At 47.6% G+C, this 10,226-nt stretch overlaps 1 protein-coding gene across 4 annotated transcripts in view; it reads left to right on the top strand.

Moving 5' to 3' along the window:
* Window positions 1-496: 496 nt before the first annotated feature.
* LOC122381389 (synaptosomal-associated protein 25-like) overlaps window positions 497-10,226 on the top strand; it is a 36,138-nt gene continuing 26,408 nt past the window's right edge. For 2 of the 4 annotated variants that reach the window (XR_006256522.1, XM_043365472.1), the window contains exon 1: window positions 535-692. The gene's annotated coding sequence lies outside the window, so the exon portion shown is untranslated. Of the gene's footprint in view, window positions 693-7,263; window positions 7,374-10,226 lie in introns of those variants that run through there. The other 2 variants (XM_043365470.1, XM_043365471.1) reach the window with 2 other exon arrangements.

Below are 10,226 nucleotides of genomic sequence, written 5' to 3'. Positions count from 1 at the left end.
CACCACTCAATGTTGATGCATGCATTTCTGGAACCTCAAAGAGTACGGACATTGACACAGACATTGACAGTGTAGTCTTCCCGTGCTGCACACGACAGGATGCTAATATGTATGGACTATCGACTTTTTACTGGAGCTGATACCTAATGCCATGATTCAGAGTGCTACCTTCTGTCATGGCACTTTTGGACCACAAACCAGTTATCAAAACTGATATAGCAGGCCAGAGACACGAGAGAAATCGTTAGTTTTACGCTCCCTGTTTAGCAAGACCAAAGACCCGGGCAGACAAAGACTTGCAAAAGGCAGAAGGCAACGTGCAAAAAGCGAACAGAACATAGATAAAGAGATAGATATACATAGCACTTAGCAGGGCATCTGACGGGCGGACGTAGAGGAACTATTGGTACTGAGACGTCATACTAAATACTTGTGATGTCATTCAGCTCGCTGTAGATCCATGACAACTGTAAAATATGCGTAACCTTGATTCTCCATTCTTTCACACGCCCCCGCTATGCGTCGTGTTGTCTTTAGATGGCCTTGGTGTTGTCTGTGTTGTCGTCTCCTCATATTTTGATTTTTAGCTGTGGCGTTTACAGATTTGTGATTCAAGATAGCTGGGAAATTGTTGCAGGAATAACGAACTGCACATTTCAGCAGTTTGACAAGCCAGTCACTCGTGCACTAAAGTAAGTCAAAGTCAAATTGTTTCGATGCCGTTCATGTAAATTTCAAGTTTCGGTCCAGGCCAAGTTCTGGTGGTTTGTGTTTGGAGAAATTAATTCGATTATTATGACAAATATTTGTTCATGTGGCTGGTTGCAGCTGCACTGAGCACCACACTTACTGGAAGCAGTGTTGGCTGGAAATCTGATCATTCCGAATCCGAATCAAAATGACGGAAAGTGAGATGGTGAGGGTCGCCGGTGAAAACAGGGCGCCAGAGGGCATATTAACCACGTGACATTTGTGACTTCTCCCCCTTCGTGGGCCTTCTACATGCTAAACGTCACGTGTGGATTTCACGAACCTTGATAAAATCGCCCCGGGCGCCCTGTTTTCACTGTTGTTCATGATGAGCTTCACAATGATAAATATTGGTGTCAGATTGTACAGTGTCTGCCACACTGATAATATGAGGTTATGTAAGGCCACCTAAACTGGTTGATGCAGGAAATGTACAGGACATGAATGTTTTTGGGCTACTGCGGAAGGCATGGCACACCTTCTTGGGACACTACAACACCATCGTAGATGCAACAGTACCATTCTAACCTGACAAGACAAGGAATCGACATAAGAAGTGGGCCAATAAACAAGTGCTAGATCAGGTGCGACGCAAAGAGGAAGCTTGGATCAGGCACAGGAGGAACAGGAAGTCAAAGAGACTCAAGAAGAAATACATTGAAGCGCGTAATGCAACCACAAAAACTGTTAGACAGGCAAAATATGACTACGAACACAGACTTGCATCTGAAATCAAGTCAGATCCCAGGGCGTTCTATACATATGCAAGAAGCAGGATGTCTATCAAAGAAGAACTGCTGGCAGTGAAAAAGGAAAATGGGAAAATGACAACAACAATGGAGGAAACATGTGAAGTTATGAACCAGCAATTTCAACAGGTCTTCAGGAAGCCTGATGGCACGGAACCACCAGAGCTGGAGCCAGTTGTTGGGGTCAAATTGGATCAGTGCAACATCGACCTGGGAGAGGTGGTGACCTTGCTACAGGAGCAGAAGACTCCAACGGCGCCTGGTCCTGATGGAGTCCACCCTGTTGTACTCAAGGAGTGTGCAACTAGTCTCGCAAGGCCACTGTTCATTATTTTCTGCAAATCCCTTGAGTCTGGACGACTGCCGAAGGACTGGAAGAGAGCGAACGTGACTCCAATCTTCAAGAAAGGCAAACGCTCAGATCCTCTTAACTATCGTCCTGTAAGTTTGACGTCGGTCCCATGTAAGGTGATGGAGAAGTTGATAAGGAGAAAGGTGGTTGATCATCTCAAGTCCAATAATCTGCTCAGTCATCAGCAACATGGATTCCGCTCGAACAGATCCTGCCTGACTCAACTTCTAGAGTACCTTTTCGACCTGGAGAACGCTCTTGATGATGGGGACTGTGTGGACACCCTGTATCTGGATTGCTGCAAGGCGTTCGACACTGTCCCGCACCAGCATCTTGTAGCCAAAGTGCGACGGATGGGTATTGATGGACCAATCATACACTGGATCACTGATTTTTTGACTGGCCGTGAACAGAGAGTGTCTGTCCGAGGTTGTCATTCCAGGTGGAGGGATGTGTTGAGTGGTGTACCCCAGGGTAGCGTACTAGGACCTACGCTCTTTCTCATATACATTGATGATCTCTTGGAGGGTCTGCAGTCATCTGGGAAGCTCTTCGCAGACGATGCTAAAGTCTACAGGAGTATAAGGAGCCCCAATGACAGGATCGACCTCCAAGAGGATATCCACCGACTGCAACTATGGACCAAGAAGTGGCTTCTGAGCTTTAACGAGGATAAGTGCAAAGTAATGCACTTTGGGTCCAATAACCCAGGATACACATACATGATGGGAGGTGTATGTCTTGATACATCTGCAAAAGAAAAAGATCTGGGAATCGTCATTACACCGGACCTCAAGGTCTCAGAGCAAGTGACCAGAGCAGCAGCAGCAGCGAACTCCATGTTAGGAAGAGTGAGGAAAACATTCACCTACATGGACAAGGGAATGTTCCTGCCTATTTACAAAACCCTGGTGCGCCCCCACATGGAGTACGCCATACAAGCCTGGTCCCCGTTCCTCCAAAAGGATATCATGAAGCTGGAGAGGGTTCAGAGGAGGGCTACGAAGCTCGTCCCTGAACTCGCCGACCTTCCGTACCCGGATCGTTTGAAGGAACTCCAGCTGACAACACTGGTAGAGCGAAGGATCAGGGGAGATATGATTGAGGTATACAAACTGATGCACGGGCTCGACAAGGTGAATGCTGGAGAGGAGTTCCTGAGAATGGAGACTGGTGCGAACATGCAGAGGACGCGGGGACATGCACTCAAACTACAGAAGCCAAGACACCGGCTACACAGGCGGAACCAATTCTTCACTTCGAGAGTGGTGGACCACTGGAATCAACTACCATCTGAAGTTGTACTGAGCAAGAACACCAATACCTTCAAAAACAGATATGATAAACATGTCCGTACACTGAGAAGAGGCAGCATCCCATGAGCAACCCGCTCCCTTTGCCTCTTTCCTTTCTACTTTGGTAAGCATCTACTTTGGTAAGCATCAGGCACAGATGGACATTGCCTTGCCAGGTCGCCCAGGTGTATGTCATGTATGCCACAAAATCCACACCTCATGATCATCACAGTCATCCTTTCACAGTAAAATATAAAACAAAACATAATCTTACCTCACCTCACCTTATCTACAACTTACAACCTACTAACCTCAAACCTCCCACCTACAACCTTCAGAATCTGCTGTGGCATATGTTTGGCAAACATGAACTGGGGTACATACGAATGCCCCGGCCCCACCTTGCCTCTTTGTGGCTGCCTTGTGCTGGTGTGCTTTTGTAATGATTGCACTGTGAACCCATCCACTCCATTATTCTACCTATATAACCTGGGTTGTACTGTGACTGGTTGCTTGGTTGTCTTTGGGTGATGGCAAGATTCTTCAGTGTGACTGGTCATCATAGACAGACTCTAAGTTTATCATCTGTTTAAGTTTATCATCATCACTAAGTTTATAACTGTGTGTAGACTACTTAATGACATTCACTAATGCATGACATCTGACAACAGTACATAAGCCAGTTACTGTGATAAATCTTAGGGTTATCATAATTGGGGTACTCCAATCAACATTTTATGAGTTATATAGCTTTTATCTGAAAAAGTGCTAACTGCTAAAGATGGGCTTAGGCTTTGATTTTGCTTATTTGCTTGCTTGCCATTTCTCAGTTTATAGGTCTTATTCCATAATAATCCAGAAATGGAACAAGGAAAATGAAAACCTATGTTTTCAATGAACATGTGAAGTTGTGAACAGTGTTTCACTGTTAACACCTGAACAAAAGCTGTTACTGGCTGTAGATGGAACATAGTCAGGAATGCTTCTGTTCAGAGGTGTGTGTTTTATCAGCACTGGATTGGTTTTGCATAAATATGTTATTAGTGCCGTTTGAAACCGGCCTGCACTAACATGACACTTCAGTGTCTTGAGGCTGGTAAGTTATATACGTCGTCCACTCCAGAAGTTTTGAGACTGGCCTCGTAAAATCCATATGAACAGTGCTAGATACTTGTTGTTCTCACAAGTCCTTACCACAGTTGTTATAAACGTACTTGCGTAATTTTGTTTTTCTACGTTGCAAAAGACGGCAACAGTGTCACCCTGAACATGGCAAGTCGCACGCGGCTTGTCACAGTGACCAGTGTAGAGCACAGTCAGGTTATTCATGTGAAGACAACTTGGAGGGTCGCTGTGCAATAAAATTTTGGGATTAGCTTGGCAAAAATGCCCGAGAAACATAGCAAATTGACCCTCAAGTGACTTGAGACGAAAGCTGGATGCATTTTTAACATCAGGAGACCAAGAGACAGAAGGTCCAATGAAAACACACTGACTCCTTCAGACCCAATAAAGACAGACAGCGCAGGTCCACTGGGAAGCTCAAATTAATCCCTTACTTAGAGCAAAAAGGCAAAAACTTCATAACCTGGGTCCCCTACGGCCAGATGGTCAACAAGGAATGATTCGTGAAGGTTCTGAGGGAGTTGAGAAAGATATTTCGCCGCAAGAGGTCGGAACTCTTCAACTGTGACCAGGGGCTCCTGCACCAGGGCAGCGCACACACCCACAAGTCCACCATGGAGACGAACTATCTGACACAGATGTGCGTCAAAACCGTCCGTAACCCTTCCCACAGTCCTGATCTGGCCCCCGTGGCTTCTGGATGTTTCCCAAACTGACAGGGAAGCTCAGGGGCCGTCTTTCGTAGGATGTGGAGGAGATGAGTGAGGCTGTGACAGAGGCCCTGGGCACCTTCACTTTGAAGGTCTATCAGCAGGCCTTCAGGCAGTGACAGGAGCGCTAAAGCAGGTGCATTGGACTCGGGAGGTTCCATTTCGAGAGTCATACAAGTTTCATGCTTCTCTGAAACAGACAACTGTCTCTACTGAAAAAGTCTCAAAACTTCTGGAGTGCACCACGTATGTGTCATGCTGTCTGCATTCCAAACATCACCATTTTTTTGTTTTTTCCAATACAGGCATGATACACCAACATGAAATGCCATCTAGGTATCTGTCATGAGATGCATATTTGTACTTATATTGACATTTCTGACTTAGGATCTCGGCATCCATCCATAGCTCCAATCAGGCTTGTTCCTGGCCAAATGAGCCTGACCCTCGTGAGACCGGATAGCGGGGGTGCGGAACAAGATACCGCTGCCTCTCTCAGTATCTCGATAACGGTCTCCTATGTGGGATCGGGCGTCGGCCTTCACTATCAAGGTCGGTGGCGTGCACTAGGCTTTGCCGTTATCTATAAGATGTTTTGACACGGCTTCAACTTCTCTGTGGCACCTGGGAGTTATTTGTCGCTCGCACCGATGTTGTAGCAGTTCATAAGTGCAAGGGCACTGCGGCCATTGCTGACTCGTTCGATCCCGAGGGGTTGTTGGCTGATAGGTACTACTGTGTGTCGCTAAGTCATGTGACACGTCATATACCCGTCGTAATTACGGCCGTAAAGAGTCTCGGATGACTGTGACCGATTGCGGTGTTACGTGATAGCAGCAAGAGTAACGTCGTTATCGCGCTCTGTTCTCACGCAGAACACTGAGACAGCTCGCCTGTGTCTTAGACCACCTATAGTCCTGTGTCTGTCGCCACTAGGTAATATCTTTCGGACGTCACTGAACAATTTTTATATCACCGGTAACTTTCTCACGAGTAGCGGTAGTCAGAATCCTTCACTCGACTGCCGTCAGGCAGTGCAGTGTGATACCAGTTGGCTGCAGTTTGGGCTGCTTTTCTTACCTACATTGTTCAAGTAACTACCCACCACTTTCATCATGCACTTTCATTTTTTACCATGCACTCACAAGCCACGCTGCCACATGATGGGTCCGCAGATGTAGGTACAATACAGCACCTGCATGTGCAATATTCTATGAGAGAGCGGGCGTGGCTGTGTTGTGCGCGCGGCCGGCTGCCATTTGCCGTGGCCGCGGGCGCCGCCCCACAGCTGGCGCGCCTGCACGTGTCGCTGCCCGCCGAATGCCGATCCTCTGAAGGGTCTCGGCCGCCGATGTATTGCTGAATGGGCGCCGAACAGGTGTCAATCGGTTGCTCCCGAAGTGGGCAGCGGTAAGACCGGACCTCTCCTAACGCCACGTTGGCTCAGCCTGGGCAACCGTGCTGGAAGCATCACTGGAAGATGGCGAAATTTATATTTGCATTGCTCAGTCAAATACACTCTTGTTACGGGGGGCGTAGTTAATACATGCTACAAAAGACTATTGATACGAAACCGAAACTGACTTGGGTAATTGCCCATCACACGACAGGATACTGAGGAAAAACTCCGAATTTATTCACAAGAAAGTTGGTCGATTCGTATCTGCGAATGTATTTACTTTTAAATCGGAAGTTTTTGCATTCTTCTGTATCTCCCAGAGGTCATTTGGAAGGGTCTGGCATACGCTTTTATGGTAGGCATTTTCACATAGTGCCATCTAAAGACGTTTATATGGAAATTCTTGTCATCTGTGGGCCCCAATGGTAGCTACGGGAATTGCCAAGCCTGCTTGAATTGCAAACTAAATGCTCGCTCCCCTTGGATGACTTGCTCAGTTAAGCATGTCTTTCTTTCGTTTGGGATGTTTGTGGTACTTAGCTATCCGATCGCAGCTTGTGTGATTTTATTCTTTTCAATAGCGTATCTGTTTTGCCTTCGAAACGGATAAAACTTTATTACGGCTTGCCAAATGGCTCCCACCACTGTGCGTCCTTTTCCTAGGTCATCCCTATATGACCTCTGACCTCGCTCGCGGCTGACCTGACCCGACCTCTGAGTGCCGACTGATGCACGTGCCGGTGCGGACGCCGGCGTTCTGTTCCGCTGCCGGCTCGTCGGCTCTTTGTTCTCGGGGTGGGCGGCGGCGGCGGCGGCGGCGGCGGCGGGTGCCGTATTGATTGGGCGGCGGCGGCAGCGACGGTGGCGGTGGCGGCGGCAGTCGGAGTGCAGAGCGGTACCTGGCTGCCGCCGCCGCCGCCGCTGCCGCTGGTGAACGCGCGCGACACGGGCGCTCAGTGTCGCCGCACTGCGCTGCCGTCGGCCCCGGGTCAGGTCAGTGCACAGTGCACATTTCGGCATACCCACCGGTCGCAGGGTAGGTCACAGCCTAGTATTTCATTCGGCTATAGTTAACTTCAGATGGAATCAGGAGACAATAGGTATTCTAGATTACAATAATCGACCATAGGCCAGGTCAGTGCACAGTCCAAAACACCTACCGTCAACAGGTCAAGTCAGGTCAGGTCAGCGCTCATTCTAGCCCAACCATCGGCCAAATGTCAATCTATATGCGATACACAGTCTAGTACACCCACCAGCCACAGTTCAGACCAGTGTGTTGTCCAATGAGCCCGCCTACCAGGCACGGGTTAAAACTGTCAGAATCATAGAAGTCAGACCATTATCTGGCCAGTTTACTGACCGGCAACAGGTCAGGTCAAGTTCATTCCAATAGTTAAGAGCACTTGCCTCTTATGGGTTTATTTCTAGTTTCAGGGTCACGGCGTACGAGCTTTTTTTATAGTCCGTTACCCATGATCAGGCAACCAGGAGTGCCCCCACCCTCAGTCCCAGCGACGCAAAGAACCCTTACGTTAACACCAAAATAAAAATCAAAGTTGAAAAGTCGCGGCACTCCCTGCTAAGAAGAGGAAAAAACATAAAAGAAGCGGAATTGACTACGTATGATATTATTTAACTTGGTTAGTAGATACAGAGAGCCATAGTAGTTAATGCCAAATCTAGCATCAACTGTCCGCTAAGGGTTCAATCGTACATTGTTAGTGAGGAACACGCACACACTCACTTGGAAGGGGACATTAGTGGGGTAAATCAGGTCTGGTCTAATTCATGCATGTTGTCTTGCCATCCCTCCCGATGCCCTCCAGCTAAGCCGAGCTTGTTGCAAGAGAGTCATCGGGGAGATGGGGCCTGATATGGTGATTATATGCGAGCAAACATTTCCATGCCAACACTCTCCCAGTCTCACACTCCTGCGGCCCGCCTGGCCAGGCCAGGGCGGTATCATTCACCAATGCGTGAGGAATGGTCCGCCCCGGCCCCGGGGGGAACTCAACGTTGCCTCCCCAGCCGGGGAGATCTGTGGGGTACCTCCCCGGCGTTCCAGGCGGGCGGCCCGCCCCCACCCGCGCCGTCCCGCGTACCGCGTTCATCACGCGTGGACGGCGCCCCGCGGCCGGCCAGCCGAGTGGGAGGTCAGCCCATCGTATGGGCCGGCCCCCCGCCCGGCCGGCCAGCCGACCGGCCCCGCAGTTAAACTGGGCCGGTCTCGGGTTAGCCCGGTGGGTGGGGTGGGGGCAACGTATCAGTCAATGTACCAATCTCTTAACGTAGTATTTTAGTTAAAAACGGTATGGATTTGATGAAGAATAAAATGAGTTTTCTTTTCTTTTCTTTTTTCGTTTTCTTTAAAATCTATGATATGTGTTCTTATAGCTAGTTAACCGTGCGCCGGTAGTCAGGACTTGTACTCGATGAGAGTAACAGCATTGCATGTTCATTTTATACCGGTGTTGGTGCTTTTCATCTTAGTAGATGGTTCTTCACTTTAGATTTGATTATCCCTATTCTGTCATATTTTGATAAGTCACAGAGTATGCTCAGTTTGTTCCATACTTCTGGGACGTAAAATTTTACAGTGTGTTTTCGATAATTGTTTCTGGTGGAGGGTACCTGGAATGTGTCTTTGTTTCTGGTCACACTTGGGGGTTTAAATTTGAACGATTTTCTTAGTATTGCTGGTTGAAGACCATTTAAGTATTTATATGCAAAAATAGTAGCTTTGTACGATACAATGTCTCGAATAGTGAGCATACCAATTTCTTTCAATCGGCGTGTCACGGATTCTCTGTATGGTAAACCCATAATTGTTCTGGCTATGCGTTTTTGCACTGTCAAGATGCCTTTTAAGTTTGTTTCATAGTTTATGCCCCATACCAAGCAGCAATAGCTTATATGAGGCAAGATAAGGGCGTTGTACAGTAATAGGCTGTGGTGCTCACTTAGGCACCATCTAGCCCGACTGATTATACCTGCAATTTGACTTAGCTTAGTAGAAAGCTTTTTTATATGCTCTTTAAAAGATAGCTGTGAGTCTACATAAACACCTAAGAACTTAACACATGGAGCGTGCCTGATGTTATTGCCTTCAATATTTATATTAAGTTGATTTTGTTCTTTTCTTTTGGTATACACTTGATAGCACGTTTTTTCAAGATTCAGTTTAAGCTTGTTGCATTCAAACCAAGTGTTGATAAGTTGTAGCTCCCTATTCATCTTGCCTTCTAGTTTGTCATACATGGTGTCACTGAGGAAGATATTAGTGTCATCTGCAAAGGTTATGATATTCAATTGGTTTGATATGGTGCTTAGGTCATTCAAGTAAATGTTGTTTTGTTGGGTTAGGCTCTTTCGGTCTGACGAGACCATTTCAATGCCGGAAGGATGATAGGAATTAGGAATAAGGAGAGACATTGGTCTGGCCGAGCACCCTGGTGAGTCGCCAGGGCTGAGCCCGTCCAGAGGACAGACCGACCAGCCCCCCCCCCCCCACCCAATCACTTACCGCACCCGGCTACGGGCGTGCTCTTACGGGCAATCCCGTATGGGATTAAGTTGCCCATCCAGCCCGGAACAGGGGACTGAGGCGTGGAGGAAAAGGATGTGACAGTCATGTGAATGGAAAAGAGGGAACGTTGGGTACGACTACGAGCAATCTTGTATGGGGCGTCACTAGCTACAATTTTAAATGTGTTTTGGCAAGAGTAGCCGTGCCAAATCATTTGGCTTATGAGCTATATTATCTAACCCTGGCCTCTGTTAGATCATTAGTAGATCACACGCCGCTCCAGTAATTTTATCCATCGTTGAGAACCCTCGTATTCT

Source organism: Amphibalanus amphitrite, unplaced genomic scaffold (assembly GCF_019059575.1).
Source record: "Amphibalanus amphitrite isolate SeventyFive unplaced genomic scaffold, NRLGWU_Aamphi_draft 000119F_arrow, whole genome shotgun sequence".
NCBI classification, from domain to species: Eukaryota; Metazoa; Arthropoda; class Thecostraca; order Balanomorpha; family Balanidae; genus Amphibalanus; species Amphibalanus amphitrite.
This window is presented reverse-complemented; position numbering and strand designations above follow the sequence as displayed.